This window comes from Pseudophryne corroboree, chromosome 6 (assembly GCF_028390025.1).
Source record: "Pseudophryne corroboree isolate aPseCor3 chromosome 6, aPseCor3.hap2, whole genome shotgun sequence".
Lineage (NCBI taxonomy): Eukaryota > Metazoa > Chordata > Amphibia > Anura > Myobatrachidae > Pseudophryne > Pseudophryne corroboree.
This window is the reverse complement of record NC_086449.1, coordinates 260,261,941-260,282,003: the sequence shown is the minus strand read 5'-3', so window position 1 is coordinate 260,282,003 and position 20,063 is coordinate 260,261,941. Positions and strand designations below refer to the sequence as shown.

General features: G+C 47.7%; 1 protein-coding gene across 1 annotated transcript in view; it reads left to right on the top strand.

Moving 5' to 3' along the window:
• Window positions 1-20,063, top strand: part of EFL1 (elongation factor like GTPase 1) — a 651,720-nt gene that overhangs the window by 179,819 nt on the left and 451,838 nt on the right. The gene's annotated exons all lie outside the window — the stretch shown is intronic.

Below are 20,063 nucleotides of genomic sequence, written 5' to 3'. Positions count from 1 at the left end.
TACACCTCTGAAGCAGGCCCATCGTTTTCCAGGATCTCCACCATGATGTAAATTAACCACAACTATTTTGGAACCTCAATATGTTGCACACAGCATAGTACACCGTGGTAGCTTTTTATTAAATCGTCGTTTCCCATTGTCTAATATGGAAAAGGCTCAATAAAAAAATATTTGCCCACGTTGACAAAGGTCTGGGAATTTTTGAAAGGCATCCATTTGATTAATGGAAATCTGTTATTTGTGATTCAAGGGTCAGTTAAGACTTTTAATATATTTGCTACTTGTTTATTTTTTTATTGCTCTTCCTTCTTTGTGGTTTAAAGATTCATTTCTAATTTTTATACTAATTATTGTGGCTGTTAACGTTACATGGGCTGTATTATACAATTCTCTGATGAATAGAAATTACGGTATTACTGGATGCAGATGCAGAAAGATGGTGGTTACGGAATCTAAAACCACATATTTCCATAAATGAAGCATACAAGTATACTGTTCAGACTTAACCTGACTTAACATTGCAGCTCCATACTTTGCACATCACTTAAGCAAAAGGAATGAAAAGCTCAAATATAAAATTTGTATTCCAATAGTTTGATCTCTAACCTGCAGGGATATATATGCTGTACTTTTTTGCCAGTATGTGCAGAGCCTTCTGTTGACCAGTACAAGCCAAGCATACCTTTACTGTCTTTAGGGCTGGTGCAAGATTTCTTGGCACCCTAGGCAAAGCTTTAACTTACCACCCCTCCAAGCCCAATACCCACTTCCAAGCCCTGAACACACAGCCTTCTGTTTGCCTTCTGGCTGGCTACCAAGGCTGCAGTTTAGATGTACCACTGCCAAAACGCAGAAGGATATCCAGGCTCCACAGCTGCCCAGGGCATTTCCACCTCTGTAGAAGAATTTCACAGACCTCCTACCTTTTATCTGCTGTGTTACTTGAGCCTACTCCCCCGCTCCCCCCCCCCAACCCCACCCCATCCCAACCCCACCCCACCCCATCCCCCCCAAGTTCCACCCTGTCTGTCTTTCTGACCTGGTAAGAAGGTTTTAATGGTGGGACATACTGTATACAGTGTAAGTATAAATGCTGTAAATATTGACTTTTATGTTTAACTCAACAGCACATATTGTAGGCATTCTCTGGGTTAATATTAAGTAATTGGTTTATTTGCATTTCACAATCACAGCTGTTAGACACTCTATCCCCAGCAAGATACTACTGTATGTTAGAACACCATATACTGGTAAATTCTGCATGCACATTTCTTGTTTGGGACAGAATTTCTTATGACTGTGTAAATATCCTGTGAAAATTGACAGTCCGTTCAAAGGCAGCGGCACTCTCAGGAATGAGCAGGAGCTATAGTCCATTACATACCAGTCTGCAGCATATTACGTGGGACAGTCCGGTGCACACATACAGTAGTTTAGTCAACATTTAATTTTAACATATAACATTTCGCCAAGACTCCTATGAAAAATAAAAATATATATTGTGTTGATCTCTGTATAATTGGCATCACTCTAGCCACCTGTCTAAAAGATGAATTTTATTTGAAAAAGCGATTAATTATTGACATTTAATGTGGTCTGGCTGCTTACCCTGAAACGACACTTCCCACTTGAAGGGCTACAGCATTCTACTATGATGACCACAAACAATTAAACCGGCTCAGGGCACATGTTGCAAGTTTATTGGGGTCTCTTGGATTCTTATAGGCAGTTGTAAATAACTGTTTTCAATTGACTTTGCTCTGCTTAAATGAGTGCAGCAAATTCTCTGGAGCCCATAAATGTCAGCTTCGTTCAGAAAGCTTCAGCAGGTGACACGCACTTGTTATTACTGACTGATACATTAATGTCTTTGTTCCAGGAACTCTCTAAGATTTTCTGTTTCTTCTTTCTTATTCTGCAAACGCATAACGCAAACGCAATAACAAAACATTCTCCATTCAGGCATTTCTTCTCCAAAACAAAATTGTTCTCATTTATATTCCATTATCTCTCTTAAACCACTTGAATGTGAAGATAAGCTTTGGTATCGTAATGTGGAGAAAACCAAGTGTTTACAAAGATAACCACATTTATCATTGGCTGTGATTAAGAGGGGGTGGGGGTAGGGAAAAATCCAGAGCTCATTTATAAGCCATTACTTCAGAAAAAGAAATGGTTTGGGCTTTAAAACATCATCAGACCTGCTGTCATAGTGGTAGTTGGAGAAATAGGGTCATTTAAGTAAATGCAGCAATTTTCCCTGCATTTGAAGCACTAGATAGCTCCTGGGGATTGTGAATGAGACCTGTATCTTTGCAGTTTGGTGTGAAATCATTGCATATGACTCTGGCAAGCTATTCCGTTCTCCCAGCTTATTCCACATACTGTATCTTCCTTTTGTGCCTGTGTTGTTCAGTTGTGGCATGGGATACAGGTGGATCAATCCCTACGGTGCAGTTCGCTCCCTACTGTACATTCTATGGGTATTAACTCACACAAGGCTGTAGGCAATGTTTTATTCAGGTCACAGAAATGTGGCATGACTAATAATTTACATTAAAGAGTGAATTCACATCTTTTATAATACACCAAATTTCCTAATAAACATGAAGTGATGGCGTGAGAATTAGCTTTTTATACCGATATCAAGCACAGGAGTTTATATGGGATACAGTTACTTTGCCGGCAGTCGGGATCTGGGCGGTCAGGATATTGACGCCAGAATCCTGACCGCTGACAATGCAGACAGCTGGAATCCCGGGTAACTGGAGCTATTCCCACTCGCAGCGTTGTGCTGCCCGGCATTCTGGCGGCCGGAATCCTGGCGTCTGTATGCTGGCTGCCGGGATCCCATACCCAACACGTTTATACATATTATGCAAGTTTATAAGCATTTTGTAAACCTGCACTGTACTATATGATAAAACATCTGGGCTCATTGATCAGCTAGGCTAGGTAGTTTGACTAAATGGCGGACTGTTTTCTCTGAATTGTTGTCTTCATTACCAAATGGTTAAACTGTGTAGCACCTTATTTTTTTAACACAAATGCGGTGCTACTTTAAGCTGTCGTGTTGCCATTACTTACAGTAGTTCAGCTGGTATTTTACCTCTAATGACCCTATCACAACAGTGATTGTATGCTGGTCACCGAGCACCATCCTGTTACAGAGCAGGCAGTGTGAATGTGCAAAGGGAGATATTATTATTTGCTGGGAGGGCTTTATGAGAGGCTGTACAAGGTCTCATTGGCCTCCTTGCTACCTGTTCCTCCACAGATGCACAGTAGAGGGAGGACTAATCCAGGGGTTGAATTGAGGGTCATTATACCAAGGTGAAATATGGGTGTATCTAGCCATTTTAATTGTGCAATGTTCCTGAAGATATTGCCTCCATTTATCAAATAGAATATTGTCAGATCACACATACCTGTATACCTGATCTATTTATATTTTATAAATATAATAGTCTGTGTGGGTGCTCGAGATTGCTCTCATAATGATTAGTACTGTAACTTTTTGTCATACCACAACTACATTATCCGGTATAATGAGTGTGTGTGTTACGTGTAATCATCAAACTACAAAGTATCCTGCTGGTTGTAAAATAATGAGCCATATCTGTACGGTGGGCTAACCCCCACCTCTCTATAAATACTGCTTTCTGTGTTGTGAAGTAGAAAATGCCAGGAAGGAGGGGATGGGGTTGTGCTGCCTGCAGATGTTTTGCCCTTCTATAAGGCATCCCTGAGTTGTCACTGCGGAGGTGTAGACTTCTGTAATGAGTCTGTTTCTTAATTGATTAATTAGTAAACATCCAGATGGATTTGACAACCCACTGTCGGCTTCTCTTTAAGTTTTTGCTTCCAATTCATTCAGTTGCAAGTTAGTTTGTTTACATTTAATGACTTACTTCTTGGTGGCAAGACTGGAAAAAGGACTGAATGTGGGGATTGAAGGAGAGGATGGAGCATTATCAAAATGTATTTATAAAGGACCTGATTCAGAGATGGACACAGGGCATAATGCAGGCCTGATTGCAGCAGCAAATTTGTTAGCTAATGGGCAAAACCATGTGCACTGCAGGGGGGGGGGGGGTGATGTAACATGTGCAGAGAGAATTAGATTTGGGTGGGGTGTTCAAACTGAAATCTAAATTGCAGTGTAAAAATAAAGCAGCCAGTATTTACCCTGCACAGAGATAATATAACCCACCCAAATCTAACTTTCTGCACATGTTACATCTGCCCCACCTGCAGTGCACATGGTTTTGCCCATTAGCTAACAAATTTGCTGCTGCGGTCAGGTCTGAATTAGGACCCACGGTGCGCACAGCAGCTGCGTTTAAATATACAGTACTAATGCTGCAGGAAGCATTTTGTGTTAATAGACGCTTACAACATACTGTACTTTTGTGATATGCTGCTGCGTCAATCCGATCACTGTGCAAAAACATTGGCCATCTAAGTAATCAAGTTATGCATGATGAGCAGTGTTTTCACTCTGCCAGGGCATGAGTACAAAATGGTCCCCATCCCCAGTCCACCACCTGATTGACTGCTGTTTTTTAGGGGCACTGCAAGTGACAATTCAGGACCTGTTCTGCAAATGCGCAGAATGGGGCCTGCACAAGTGCAGTCCACCCCACACCATATGAATCAGGAAAATAGTATTGTAGCATTATGCAACCATGTACAGAGAACATTCACATCAGTCCTTGCCCCGTTGTAGCTTACAGCCTGAATTACCAAACACCAAGCTTTATTTTTCAATTAGTCACGAGCCAATTAACTTACTACTGTAGTATGTTTTTCTGCAGCGGGGTACACTGGTATCCCACAGGGAATAACATCGGGGTGTAGAGTTGGATCTTGAGCTGAGGCACCAACAGGCTAAAGCTTTGACTGTTCCCAGGATGCACTGCACCGCCTCCTCTATAACCCCGCCTCCAGGCACTAACAGGTGCAGATCACTAACAGGTGGGGCTGCGCAAGGCAGCCCTGAAAAGAGCCTTTTAAGAAGACTTCAAGGGCCGCAGCACTATTTATGTCAGTCTGATATTCTGGCTCCATCACCTCCCCAGCAGCACTGCATACTCCTGCTGCCTGGTTCCCTGGGTACTTGCGGCGGAGGCGCACCGACTTAAGGCACACACCGCTGATGCTCTCCTGGATTGCGTGGCTGCACATCAGGGAGGAGGTAAGAGGGTCCCCCAGGTGGGACCCGCCGGTTAATCGCGATCTGGTCGTGGTCCCAGGAGACAGACCGTGCCACTAGCGTGGACACTGTATTGCACAGGGACCCCACTATATCCACCAAGGCAAGGGAGCACAGGTCGGATTTACTAACATCCGTTTGTCATAGGCTCCACAGTAACCGGTGGTGAGGACCAGCATAGGGGATAAGGTGCTCCGGGCGCCATCTACTGCTGGTGGTTCCGCCCTGGAGCTGCATTTCACTCTCCCTCACTCCCTGACAGAGATTTTGGCGCCATCTTCACTACTAGCTAGGCTGATCTCCGGGACTGCAGGGCTCTGTCTCCTCTGTAAAGCCGCCTGTCTCATCAGCGCTGTGCTTTTACAGGCACTTAAGTATTCTACATGTCATTTTAGACAGTGTTCGTCAAGAACAAGTGTACTGCTATCTGAATATTTAGTACAAGTATTCTGTGATATACATCCAGTATCTACTGTGCATTGTTATATCTACACTTATACATTGTTATATGAAAATTACTAGTCCAGAGCAGTTTTATAGTTTATATGTAATAACTTCTGCATTGCAACTGTGACTGAGCGTGCCTGTAGCTGTTGTGTGGGATTCGATTCTCCTGTATCACGTATCGCTATCACTATATTCTGTACCCTAAAGAAGCTAGGTGCGTCAGGGTCCCATATCTCTCTCTCTCTCTCTCTCTATATATATCTATCTATATATATATATATATATATATCTATCTATATATATATATATATATATATATGTGTGTATCTTTAATTAATCCGGCACTCCTGATATAAAAGGAAACAGTGACCTGGGTGCCCGTGCTGTATTAGTATAGTCCCTCTATTGCTAAGCAAGCAAATTGCACGTCACTCCAGGCTACTGAAAAAAAGGGATTTCAATGATCCATAACAAGTTCCATAGTCATACAGTGATTAGATATGCAGCATGACAAAATATATAATATATATATAGCGCTGCATAGAATATACAATTTGGTATTTCTCTAACGTCCTAAGTGGATGCTGGGGACTCCGTTAGGACCATGGGGAATAGCGGCTCCGCAGGAGACTGGGCACAAAAGTAAAGCTTTAGAACTACCTGGTGTGCACTGGCTCCTCCCCCTATGAACCTCCTCCAAGCCTCAGTTAAGATTTTGTGCCCAAATGAGAAGGGTGCACACTAGGTGGCTCTCCTGAGCTGCTTAGTGAAAAGTTTAGTTTTAGGTTTTTTATTTTCAGTGAGACCTGCTGGCAACAGGCTCACTGCATCGAGGGACTAAGGGGAGAAGAAGCGAACTCACCTGCGTGCAGAGTGGATTGGGCTTCTTAGGCTACTGGACATTAGCTCCAGAGGGACGATCACAGGCCCAGCCATGGATGGGTCCCAGAGCCGCGCCGCCGGCCCCCTTACAGAGCCAGAAGACAGAAGAGGTCCGGAAAATCGGCGGCAGAAGACGTCCTGTCTTCAACAAGGTAGCGCACAGCACTGCAGCTGTGCGCCATTGCTCTCAGCACACTTCACACTCCGGTCACTGAGGGTGCAGGGCGCTGGGGGGGGGCGCCCTGAGACGCAATAAAAACACCTTGGATGGCAAAAAATGCATCACATATAGCTCCTGGGCTATATGGATGCATTTAACCCCTGCCAGAATACATAGAAAAACGGGAGATAAGGCCGCCGATAAGGGGGCGGAGCCTATCTCCTCAGCACACTGGCGCCATTTTCCCTCACAGCTCCGTTGGAGGGAAGCTCCCTGGCTCTCCCCTGCAGTCACTACACTACAGAAAGGGTTAAAAAAGAGAGGGGGGGGGGCACTAATTACGCACAGTATTAAAGATACAGCAGCTATAAGGGGAAAAACACTTATATAAGGTTATCCCTGTATATATATATAGTGCTCTGGTGTGTGCTGGCAAACTCTCCCTCTGTCTCCCCAAAGGGCTAGTGGGGTCCTGTCCTCTATCAGAGCATTCCCTGTGTGTGTGCTGTATGTCGGTACGTTTGTGTCGACATGTATGAGGAGAAAAATGATGTGGAGACGGAGCAGATTGCCTGTAATAGTGATGTCACCCCCTAGGGGGTCGACACCTGAGTGGATGAACTGTTGGAAGGAATTACGTGACAGTGTCAGCTCTGTATAAAAGACAGTGGTTGACATGAGACAGCCGGCTACTCAGCTTGTGCCTGTCCAGACGTCTCATAGGCCGTCAGGGGCTCTAAAGCGCCCGTTACCTCAGATGGCAGATATAGACGCCGACACGGATACTGACTCCAGTGTCGACGGTGAAGAGACAAATGTGACTTCCAGTAGGGCCACACGTTACATGTGTTAGGCGCCGAGGGTCCGCCCGTCAGTGCGGCCCGGCGCCTAGCAACTAGGGACGCCGCATGCGGACAGCCGCCGGCTCCCTAGCAACGCTAGACGCCGGGCGCACGGAGCCGCTCAGACCCTAGCAACGGGGACGCCACTGTCGGACCGCGTTCCCCGTTGCTGGGTCTAGATTAATCACCTCATTGGTATCCTGGCCGTGCAGCATGCAGCTGCACGGCATGATTATTAATTACCCTGTCTGGCTCCTGATTGGAGAGCTCCCAGTTAAAAGCACTCTCTGGACTTCTCACAGACGCCGGTAATAGCTTCCTGTTTGCTGTGTCTGTTGCAGAGAGTTTTCCTGTCCTGTCTATCCGGTCGTTCCTGTCCTCAGTGGTCCAATACTCGGAAGTTGTCATCTTTTCCTGGAGTCCTGACCGAGCACCTTTAACATCCTGTGGTGTTCGTGAGTCGCGGCGTAGCCGTGTGTTGCGGCTTGACCGCTTACTATTTATTATTTGGTTTTATTGTGTCTCGGAGCTTTTGCGGAGGATTCCGCTCCCACAAATCCACTCTGGTATCCAGCGGTGCTGGATAGGAGTATCGGATTCGTGGATTTTTGGTTGTCCTTTTCCCTGGCGGTTTGTCCGCACATACTTCTGGTTTAAGTTAGTTAGCTTGTAGCCCCTGGCCTGGTTGCTTAGTCAGAGGGCCCCTTGTTATCACCCTGTCTCGGATTTCCCTTTGTCTCCCATTAAGACCTGAGGGGGCATCGGAGTTGGGCAGACATAATCCGCCCTTCAAACGCGGCTGCCATGGGCTCAAGCAACCATAGTCTCGCAGGGGATTTCTGATAACACGGGCGAGACAACGGAGTTAGGGCGCCAGGGGTTACTAGGCTTTCCTGCTCCCGTATCCAGCATTCCATTCCAGTACTCTGACCTCCGTCATAAGATCTCCTCTGGTCAGACGTACTGGTATCATAACAACATGATGGAGGCAATGAAAAATGTTTTACACATTTCTGATAATACGAGTACCACCAAAAAGGGGTATTATGTTCGGTGAGGAAAAACTACCTGTAGTTTTCCTGAATCTGAGAAATTAAATGAGGTGTGTGATGATGCGTGGGTTTCCCCCGATAACAACTGATAATTTCTAAAATGTTATTGGCATTATATCCTTTCCCGCCAGAGGTTAGGGTGCGTTGGGAAACACCCCCTAGGGTGGATAAAGCGCTCACACGCTTGTAAGGGCTCTACCCTCTCCTGAGATGGCCGCCCTTAAGGATCCTGCTGATAGAAAGCAGGAGGGTATCCTAAAATGTATTTACACACATACTGGTGTTATACTGCGACCAGCAATCGCCTCAGCCTGGATGTGCAGTGCTGGGTTGGCGTGGTCGGATTCCCTGACTGAAAATATTGATACCCTAGATAGGGACAGTATATTTTTGCCTATAGAGCATTTAAAAGATGCATTTCTATATATGCGTGATGCACAGCGGAATATTTGCCGACTGGCATCAAGTCTAAGTGCGTTGTCCATTTCTACCAGTAGAGGGTTATGGACACGACAGTGGTCAGGTGATGCGGATTTCAAACGGCATTTGGAAGCAACATGAGAAGACGCCGTATTATCAGGCGCAGTCTTTTCGTGGACAAGCGGGCAAAAGGTTCCTCATTTCTGCCCCGTGACAGAGGGAGAGGAAAAAGGCTGCAGAAATCAGCCAGTTCCCAGGAACAGAAACCCTCTCCCGCCTCTGCCAAGCCCTCAGTATGACGCTGGGGCTTTACAAGCAGAATCAGGCACGGTGGGGGGCCCGTCTCAATGAATTTCAGCGCGCAGTGGGCTCACTCGCAAGTAGACCCCTGGATCCTTCAGGTGATATCTCAGGGGTACAAATTGGAATTCGAGACGTCTCCCCCTCGCCGTTTCCTAAAGTCGGCTTTACCGATGTCTCCTTCTGACAGGGAGACAGTTTTGGAAGCCATTCACAAGCTGTATTCCCAGCAGGTGATAATCAAGGTACCCCTCCTGCAACAGGGAACGGGGTATTATTCCACACTGTTGTGGTACCGAAGCCGGACGGCTCGGTGAGACCGATTCTAAATCTAAAATCTTTGAACACTTACATACAGAGGTTCAAATTCAAGATTGAGTCACTCAGAGCAGTGATTGCGAACCTGGAAGAAGGGGACTACATGATGTCTCGGGACATCGAGGATGCTTACCTTCATGTCCAAATTTACCCTTCTCACCAAGGGTACCTCAGGTTTATGGTACAGAACTGTCACTATCAGTTCAGACGCTGCCGTATGGATGGTCCACGGCACCCCGGGTCTTTACCAAGGTAATGGCCAAAATGATGATATTCCTTCGAAGGAAGGGAATTTTAGTTATCCCTTACTTGGACGATTCCCTGATAAGGGTAAGATCCAGGGAACAGTTGGAGGTCGGTGTAGCACTATCTCAGGTAGTGTTGCGGCAGCACGATTGGATTCTCAATATTCCAAAATCGCAGCTGGTTCCGACGACTCGTCTTCTGTTCCTAGGGATGATCCTGGACACAGTCCAGAAAAAGGTGTTTCTCCCGGAGGAAAAAGCCAGGGAGTTATCCGAGCTAGTCAGGAACCTCCTAAAACCGAGCCAAGTCTCAGTGCATCAATGCACAAGGATTCTGGGTAAAATGGTGGCTTCCTACGAAGCAATCCCATTCGGCAGATTCCACGCAAGAACTTTCCAGTGGGACCTGCCGGACAAATGGTCCGGGTCGCATCTTCAGATGCATCAGCGGATAACCCGGTCACCAAGAACAAGGGTGTCCCTCCTGTGTTGGTTGCAGAGTGCTCATCTTCTAGAGGGCCGCAGATTCGGCATTCAGGACTGGGTCCTGGTGACCACGGATGCCAGCCTGCGAGGCTGGGGAGCAGTCACACAGGGAAGGAATTTCCAGGGCTTATGGTCAAGCCTGGAGACATCACTTCACATAAATATCCTGAAGCTAAGGGCCATTTACAATGCTCTAAGCTTAGCAAGACCTCTGCTTCAAGGTCAGCCGGTGTTGATCCAGTCGGACAACATCACGGCAGTCACCCACGTAAACAGACAGGGTGGCACAAGAAGCAGGAGGGCAATGGCAGAAGTTGCAAGGATTCTTCGCTGGGCGGAAAATCATGTGATAGCACTGTCAGCAATTCCGGGAGTGGACAACTGGGAAGCAGACTTCCTCAGCAGACACGACCTCCACCCGGGAGAGTGGGGACTTCACCCAGAAGTCTTCCACATGATTATAAACCGTTGGGAAAAACTCGACAGGTATTGCGCCAGGTCAAGGGACCCTTAGGCAATAGCTGTAGACGCTCTGGTAACACCGTGGGTGTACCAGTCAGTGTATGTGTTCCCTCATCTGCCTCTCATACCCTAGGTACTGAGATTGATAAGATGGAGAGGAGTAAGCACTATATTCGTGGCTCCGGAATGGCCAAGAAGGACTTGGTAACCGGAACTTCAAGAGATGCTCACGGAGGATCCGTGGCCTCTACTTCTAAGAAGGGACCTGCTCCAGCAAGGACCCTGTCTGTTCCAAGACTTACCGCGGCTGCGTTTGACGGCATGGCGGTTGAACGCCGGATCCTGAAGGAAAAAAGGCATTCCGGATGAAGTCATCCCTATCCTGATCAAAGCCAGGAAGGATGTAACCGCAAAACATTATCACCGCATTTGGCGAAAATATGTTGCGTGGTGCGAGGCCAGTAAGGCCCGACGGAGGAAATTCAACTGGGTCGATTCCTACATTTCCTGCAAACAGGAGTGTCTATGGGCCTGAAATTGGGGTCCATTAAGGTTCAAATTTCGGCCCTGTCAATTTTCTTCCAAAAAGAACTAGCTTCAGTCCCTGAAGTTCAGACGTTGTAAAAGGGGTACTGCATATACAGCCTCCTTTTGTGCCTCCAGTGGCACCTTGAGATCTCAATGTAGTTTTTGGGTTCCAAAAGTCACATTGGTTTGAACCACTTAAATCTGTGGAGTTAAAATATCTCACATGGAAAGTGGTCATGCTGTTGGCCCTGGCCTGGGCCAGGCGCGTGTCAGAATTGGCGGCTTTATCCTGTAAAAGCCCTTATCTGATTTTCCATTCGGACAGGGCGGAATTGAGGACTCGTCCTCAGTTTCTCCCTAAGGTGGTTTCAGCGTTTCACCTGAACCAACCTATTGTGGTGCCTGCGGCTACTAGGGACTTGGAGGACTCCAAGTTGCTAGACGTTATCAGGGCCCTGAAAATATATGTTTCCAGGACGGCTGGAGTCAGAAAATCTGACTCGCTGTTTATCCTGTATGCACCCAACAAGCTGGGTGCTCCTGCTTCTAAGCAGACTATTGCTCGTTGGATTTGTAGTACAATTCAGCTTGCACATTCTGTGGCAGGCCTGCCACAGCCAAAAATCTGTAAATGCCCACTCCACAAGGAAGATGGGCTCATCTTGGGCGGCTGCCCGAGGGGTCTCGGCTTTACAACTTTGCCGAGCAGCTACTTGGTCAGGAGCAAATACGTTTGTAAAATTCTACAAAATTGATACCCTGGCTGAGGAGGACCTGGAGTTCTCTCATTTGGTGCTGCAGAGTCATCCGCACTCTCCCGCCCGTTTGGGAGCTTTGGTATAATCCCCATGGTCCTTACGGAGTCCCGAGCATCCACTTAGGACGTCAGAGAAAATAAGAATTTACTTACCGATAATTCTATTTCTCGTAGTCCGTAGTGGATGCTGGGCGCCCATCCCAAGTGCGGATTGTCTGCAATACTGGTACATAGTTATTGTTACCAAAAAATCGGGTTTTTGCTGTAGTGAGCCATCTTTTCTAGAGGCTCCTCTGTTATCATGCTGTTAACTGGGTTTAGATCACGAGTTGTACGGTGTGATTGGTGTGGCTGGTATGAGTCTTACCCGGGATTCAAAATCCTTCCTTATTTTGTACGCTCGTCCGGGCACAGTATCCTAACTGAGGCTTGGAGGAGGGTCATAGGGGGAGGAGCCAGTGCACACCAGGTAGTTCTAAAGCTTTACTTTTGTGCCCAGTCTCCTGCGGAGCCGCTATTCCCCATGGTCCTAACGGAGTCCCCAGCATCCACTACGGACTACGAGAAATAGAATTATCGGTAAGTAAATTCTTATTTTCTACTGTGTTTCCGTCACCTCATATCGCTTAAATCCTCTGTTTTGTGTTCTGTGTTTACTGTCACATAACATAGGTTTTTTTTGCAGATATTGTGTTTGTCTGGCTATATTGTACCATTACGCCCTATCTGCCACACAGGGCGGGAAATCCGCAAACGCTTCTGCAGCCTGCAGTATTGGCACCACGGGTTTACCTGAGGGGGAAGTTTTAGCTGCTGGTTCAGGTGCCATACACCCAGTCTGCCTGCAGTACCTGTGGCCAATCGGGACCCACCTTGGGCAGTGTTCTCAAGTATGCCGAGTACATTTGTGGCACGTCTTGCACCCCCTGTGGGACCTCCTGTGCCATTGCAGCCACATATTGTCCCTGTAGTTAATCCGCCCTGGGCAGATACTCTGTCTACCCAGTTACTACAATTAAATCAATCCTTGGTTAGACAAAAGTCTACCCCACGCCCCTCTGGGGCCAAGAGGTCATCTAAGTGGGCCATTTCTTACTCACAATCCACTATTATTTTGGATAATTCTTCCGATGAGGATGGGGAATATACTGATCCGTCAGACACTGATACAGTTGCTTCTGATGGGGAATCTACAACCCAGGTTGATGTTCCTGACCTGGTGGTGGCTATTAAGTTAATTCTTCAAATGATGACACTGAGCCTACTACTGCGTCTTAGAAACCTGATAAGTTCAAACGTCAGAAGGTTGCTAAGGTAGTCTTACCACATTCTGACCACTTAATTGACATATGTCAGGAATTCTGGTCGTCGCCAGGAAATAAAATTTCCCTGTCTAAAAAGATGCTAGCTCGTTATCTTATCCCTACGGAGTTGAGTAACAAGTGGGAAACTCCACCGCCGGTGGACTCTCATGTCGCCCGTCTTGTGGTGTCATCTACTCTGCCTGTCACCACTGTCACTTCACTGAAGGAACTGACAGATAAGCACGTGGAGGGATGCCTGAAGTCTATTTACTCCCTTACCGGTGCCGTACATAGACCCACTATGGCAGCCTCCTGGGCTGCGAAAGGAATTGAAGCATGGGTTCAGGCAATTGAGGATAAGCTGCCTCAGATTTTTTCTGACACTGCCAGACAATATCTGTCTTATATTACCACAGCTTCCCACTATATTCAGGAGGCGGCCTCTGATGCAGGTGTAATGGCGGGCAAAGCATCTACTACGTCTATCCTGGCTCATCGAATTATGTGGTTGAGGTCCTGGAAGGTGGACCTGGACTCCAAAAAGACCTTGGAGGTACTCCCTTTTAAGGGAGACATCCTATTTGAGGAGGATCTGAACAAGATTGTAACTGACTTGGCTACTGCCAAGACTGTGTCTCCCAAATACTAATCCTTCGGCTCCGAAGGCTAAGAGTACCACCTGTCATTCCTTTTGACCTCCATGGAAAGCAAAGGGTCAGGCGTATACGTGACAGGCTCGTGCTTCCAAAACCATTAAGCCTAAATCCAAACAATCCTGGGCCGCTCGTCAGCCTGCTTCCAAACAAGACAAGCCTGCTGCATGACGGGCCTCCCCCTGCTGGACCCCAGGGTGGGAGTCCGACTTCTGCAGTTCTTCCAGGCCTGGTTAAAGGCCACTTAAGATGCCTGGGTGAGGGAAGTTGTCTCTCACGGGTACGCAGTCTCTTTCAAGAGACACCCCCTTCGCCAATTTTGCACAACGGTTATCCCTGCGGATCCGTTAAAAGCGCAAGCTCTACACTTGGTTGTACAATCCCACCTGGATACAGGAGTGGTAGTGCCGGTACCTCTGTCTCAGAGAGGCAGGGGATACTATTTAACCCTGTTTCTAGTTCCGAAGCCAAATGGGTCTTTCTGGCTTATACTCAACCTCAAATCATTGAACAGGTTTGTAAGGGTATCCAAATTCCGTATGGAAACTCTGCGCTCTATAGTGCTGGCCATGGAACCCGAAGACTATATGCTATCCCTGGACATACAGGATGCTTACCTGCACATACCTATTGCCAGGTCACATCAGCAATATCTGTGGTTTGCTATTGGCAACCTATATTATCAATTCCAGGCACTGCCTTTTGGACTGGCCACGGCTCCTCGGATTTTCACGAAGGTCATGGCCGTGATGACTGCTCTTCGCCGCCGTCAGGGAATCAGGATCCTGCCGTATCTGGAACTCCCAAGAGGTTCTTCTCAGTCATCTGGACCCGACGGTCCAATTCCTACAAGCCCACGGGTGGCTCATCAATTGGAAAAAGTCCTCGCTGGTCCCTGCTCGGAGCATGGTGCACCTGAGGGCACTACTGGACTCAAACAGCCAACAATTGTTTTTGTCTCCAGAGAAAGTCTTGTAACTTCAGGACAGGATCAGATATTTCCTCTCTCGCCCCAAGAGTGTTGATACACTCGGCGATGCAAGTACTAGGCCTCATGGTGTCGGCTTTCGACATGGTAGAGTAGGCTCAATTTCATTCCCGCCCTCTGCAGAGGTTAATTCTTTCCAAGTGGGACGGCCTGCCTCATCTGATCAGGTCTCAAATTATCTCCTTGACTCCGGAGGTTCGTCTGTCACTGAGCTTGTGGCTACAGGGCCAAAAGTTGAACAGGGGCCGTCCCTTCTGGATCTCCAACTGGGTCCTCCTGACAACGGATGCCAGTCTTTGGGGTTGGGGCGCGGTGTTGGAGCAACACTCTTTCTAGGGTCGGTGGACCAGGGAGGAGTCTCCTCCCGATAAACATTCTGGAATTGCGGGCGGTGTTCAATGCGTTGACACTGGCCCTGCCTCTAGTACAGAACAGGCCTGTTCAAGTACTCTCAGACAACGCCACCACAGTGGCGTACATAAATCATCAAGGCGGCACTCGAAGCCGCATGGCAATGCTGGAGTTATCAAAAATCCTCCCTTGGGCAGAACGCCATCTGCCAGCAATACCGGCAGTGTTCATCCCCGGAGTCCTCAACTGGGAAGCGGATTTCCTCAGTCATCAGGATGTTCACGTCGGAGAGTGGAGTCTTCATCCAGTAGTCTTTCAGCTCCTAGTGGACAAGTGGGGCCTGCCAGATGTAGACTTGATGGCGTCTCGACACATTCCCAAGGTTCCGGTCTTCGGATCAAGGACAAGGGATCCTTAAGCAGTGTTTGTGGACGCACTGGCAATTCCATGGAACTTTTGGTTGCCATACGTGTTCCCTCCAGTTTCACTCCTGCCCAGGGTACATCGGAAGATCAAGCAAGAAAAAGGAATACTAATTCTAGTCGCTCCAGCATGGCCCAGACGGCATTGGTTCTCAGACCTGCAGAGTCTATCGATAGAGCGTCCTCTTCTACTTCCTCAGCGCCCAGACTTATTCAGGGCCCTTGTGTCGATCCGGACTTGGCCAGACTGTCTTTGACTGCGTGGCTCTTGAAGCTTCACTCCTGAGGGCCAAGGGATTCTCGGAGGCGGTTATTCAAACTATGTTGAAGGCCCGCAAATCGGCTTCTGCACGGATCTATTACATGATCTGGAATTCTTATTTCTCATGGAATGCTTCTAAGAATTATGATGCCTATTCATTCAAAACGTCTAGGCTTTTGGCTTTTCTGCAACAAGGCCTAGATTTAGGACTTCGTCTGGCCTCCCTCAAAAGTAAATAGATCTGCCTTGTCGGTATGGTTTCAGAAGAAAATTGCGTCTATTCATGACTTTCATACTTTCACTCGGTGTTTTAAGGATTCAGCCTCCCTATGTCCCTCCTGTGGCTCCATGGGATCTGTCTGTTGTCTTAAATGCCCTGCAAGAGTCTCCATTCGAACCTCTTGAGTCTGTGGATCTTAAATGTCTTTTTATTGGCTATTGCCTCTGCTAGAAGGGTTTCGGACTTAAGCGCTTTGTCCTGTTGTTCGCCCTTTCTGATTTTTCACCGTGACAGGGCAGTTCTTCGGACTTGCCCTGGTTATCTACCAAAGGTGGCATCATGTTTTCATCTTAACCAAGAGATTGTGGCCTTTATCTCTTCTGGTTTGTCCTCCAAAGAGTGGTCTTTGGATGTGGTATGGGCTCTTCGTATTTACGTAGGTAGGACTGCCTCCCTCAGGAGGTCAGATACCCTTTTTGGTTTTCACAAACGTGGCTGGCCTGTGAATAAGCAGACCTTGGCCAGATGGATTAGAATGGTGATTGCACAAGCCTATGCGCAGGCTGGTCTCCCAGATCCTGCTGCTATCAAAGCCCATTCTACTCTGTCTGTTGGACCTTTTTGGGCGGCCTGCCGAGGTGCGGCAATTGTGCAAGGCGGCTATGTGGTCATCTGTGAACACGTTCATCAGGTTCTAAGCCTTTGATTTTTCCGCCTCCCAGGATGCTTCCTTTTGGATGCCGGGTTCTTGTACCCGCTACAGTGCGTCCCTTCCCATGAGGAACTGCTTTAGGACATCCCCGATGTTATTCCCTGTGGAATACCAGTGTACCCCGCTGCAGAAAAGGAGATTTATGGTAGACTTACCTTTGTTAAATCTCTTTCTGCGATGTACACTGGATTCCACAGGGCGCCCACCCTGACGCACTTAGCTTCTTTGGGTTTGTATGGCATTAGCCGCTAGTCCCTTCTCCTGTCGTGAGAATGTGGTTCTCTGTGACTAACATCTACCGTCTTTTACCTGCTACTGCATTGGACTGGTTAACTAAACTAAGCTCCAGTGCCTGGAGGCGGGATTATAGAGGAGGCGGTGCAGTGCATCCTGGGAACAGTCAAAGCTTTAGCCTATTGGTGCCTCGGATCAAGATCCAACTCGCAGAAAGAGATTTAACCATGGTAAGTCTACCGTAAATCTCCTTTTTGGAGTGTGGGAGGAAATTGTAAAGCTTGTAGTAGTAGCAGTATTATCTTTTATTTTATATGGCGCCACAAGGGATCCGTAGTGCCCAGTTACAGAGTACATAAACAATAAGCAAAACAGAAAAAAACTGTTATTTACGGTTCAAGACAATATAAGACAAGTACAGGGTATATAAACATATCTGCATCAGCCAACGAAACTGAACGAAGTATTAATTGTTAAGTGCTGTCAAGTCGCTCCTGACTTATGGAGACCCTATGGATAGCTGTCCTGAATAAAATTTGGATTTTCAGGCTAGCAGCTCTTTATTGATAGTGTGGTATCTATAGTTGTGATTGTATCAAGCCATCTCGCTGCGGGTCTTCCCCTTTTCCGTTGGCCTTTAACTTTTCCAAGCATAATGTCTTTCTCTAGGGATCCTTTTCTTCGCATGATGGGGCTAATTCAGACCTGATCGCTGCTGTACGTTTCTGCACAGCGGGCGATCAGGTCTGAATTGTGCAGGCGCCGCAGTTTGCCGGCGCATGCCAGATATGCGATCGGCATCTCAGCCCAGCAATCGCGTCTGTCTGATTGACGGGCAGAGGCGTACGCTGAGCGGGAGGGGGCACGGTCCGGGCAATGCAGGCGTGCGGGACCCGGAGAGCGATGGGTAGCTCCCTGTCAGCGCTAATGTAGGTGAGCTGTTAGGGAGCCACTCTTCAGGTACAAAAGCATCGCCGTCGTGCGAGGTCAGAGCCAGACGTGGGGCAGACTAGCCCTGTGCTGGGCGTCCTCCCCCCAAAAAAATAATGGCCCTCATTCCGAGTTGATCGGTCGCAAGGCGAATTTAGCAGAGTTACACACGCTTAGTCTACGCCTACTGGGAGTGTATCTTAGCATCTTAAAAGTGCGAACGAAGTTTACGCAATATTGCGAACAAAAAAAAACTTAGCAGTTTTAGAGTAGCTCCAGACTTACTCTGCCTGTGCGATCAGTTCAGTGCTTGTCGTTCCTGGTTTGACGTCACAAACACTCCCAGCGTTCGCCCAGACACCCCCCCGTTTCTCCGGCCACTCCTGCGTTTTTTCCGGAAACGGTAGCGTTTTCAGCCACACGCCCATAAAACGCCGTGTTTCCGCCCAGTAACACCCATTTCCTGTCAATCACACTACGTTCGCCGGTGCGAACAAAAAGCCGTGAGTAAAAATCCTTTCTTCATAGCAGAATTACTTAGCGCAGTCGCAGTGCGAACATTGCGCATGCGCTCTAAGCTGATTTTCACTGCGATGCGAAAAAAAAGAACGAGCGAACGACTCGGAATGAGGGCCAATGTCTGTGTAATTGATCGCAAATGTGCTAAATTTAGCACATCTACGATCAAGTCTGAATTAACACCCGATATGTCTAAAGAGGGAAAGTATCATATTGGCAGAAAACAGAGGGATTTGGTGCCATTGAAGGGAGTATGGAGTAAAAGGTTTAAGTAAGAGAAGATGACAGAAGAGGTGGTAGCAGCAGTAGTAATAGTAGCAGTAGCAGTGGTAGTAGTAGTATTAGCAATAGTAGTAGTTGCAGCATACTGTATGTAGATAAGGGTTTCTGTATGGCGTAATTTGAACTGGAGGCACTACAGTATGTGTAACACATTATGGTGCTGGAAGTAGTTACACTTTATACTTTTTAATAATATCGCTAGCATATAATATTGACAATTTTATTTGCAAGGGTTCCCCTAGGGCCTCCGCAAACCTTAATCTGACCCTGATTATTAATTTTATTGTTAATGATCCAATCCCCTCTCCCCAATGTATTGTTCCTTGTCGTGACTGAAATTGAGCATTAAGAAAAGAGCCTGATATACTGTAGAGTCAAACCACAGATGCTCACAGTGCCAAATAAGGCGTGCATACGCAGATCTGCGTGCTATTCAGATTAGCACAAAAGTCAGCTCTGCACTTAATGCTGGCCATACATCAGGAAGATATCGTTCCAACCAGCCAACTAGTTGGCTGGTTGGAACGATAATCTGGCAGTGTGTGGGAGCAAACGATTATCAGCCGTTTGCTCCCACACGCTGAAAAACGGCCAGAAACGGTCTGTCCAACTAGTTGGGAAAATCAAACCTGTTTGATTTTCCCAACTAATCGTTCAGGTGTAGGGGAAACTTTCCCCCCAACTGAACGATAAGCAGGCGGACACTGACCAGCAGTGTCCGCCTACTTCTTCCCGATCACTGCCTACTGGGCAGCACGAGCCGGGAGGTTCAGGGGCAGCTGCGGCAGATCATCACTGCTGCCGGGCTGCCCCTGTCACAGCGGGACCCCGTGGAGCGGCGGCAGAGCGGGAGGAGGTGCAGGGGCAGCTGCGGCAGTTCATCACTGCTGCCGGGTTGCCCCTGTCACAGCGGGTCCCCGTGGAGCGGCGGCGGAGCGGGAGGAGGTGCAGGGGCAGCTGCGGCAATTCATCACTGCTGCCGGGCTGCCCCTGTCACAGCGGGTCCCCGTGGAGCGGCGGCGGAGCGGGAGGAGGACCAGGGGCAGCCTGCGGCAGTTCATCACTGCTGCCA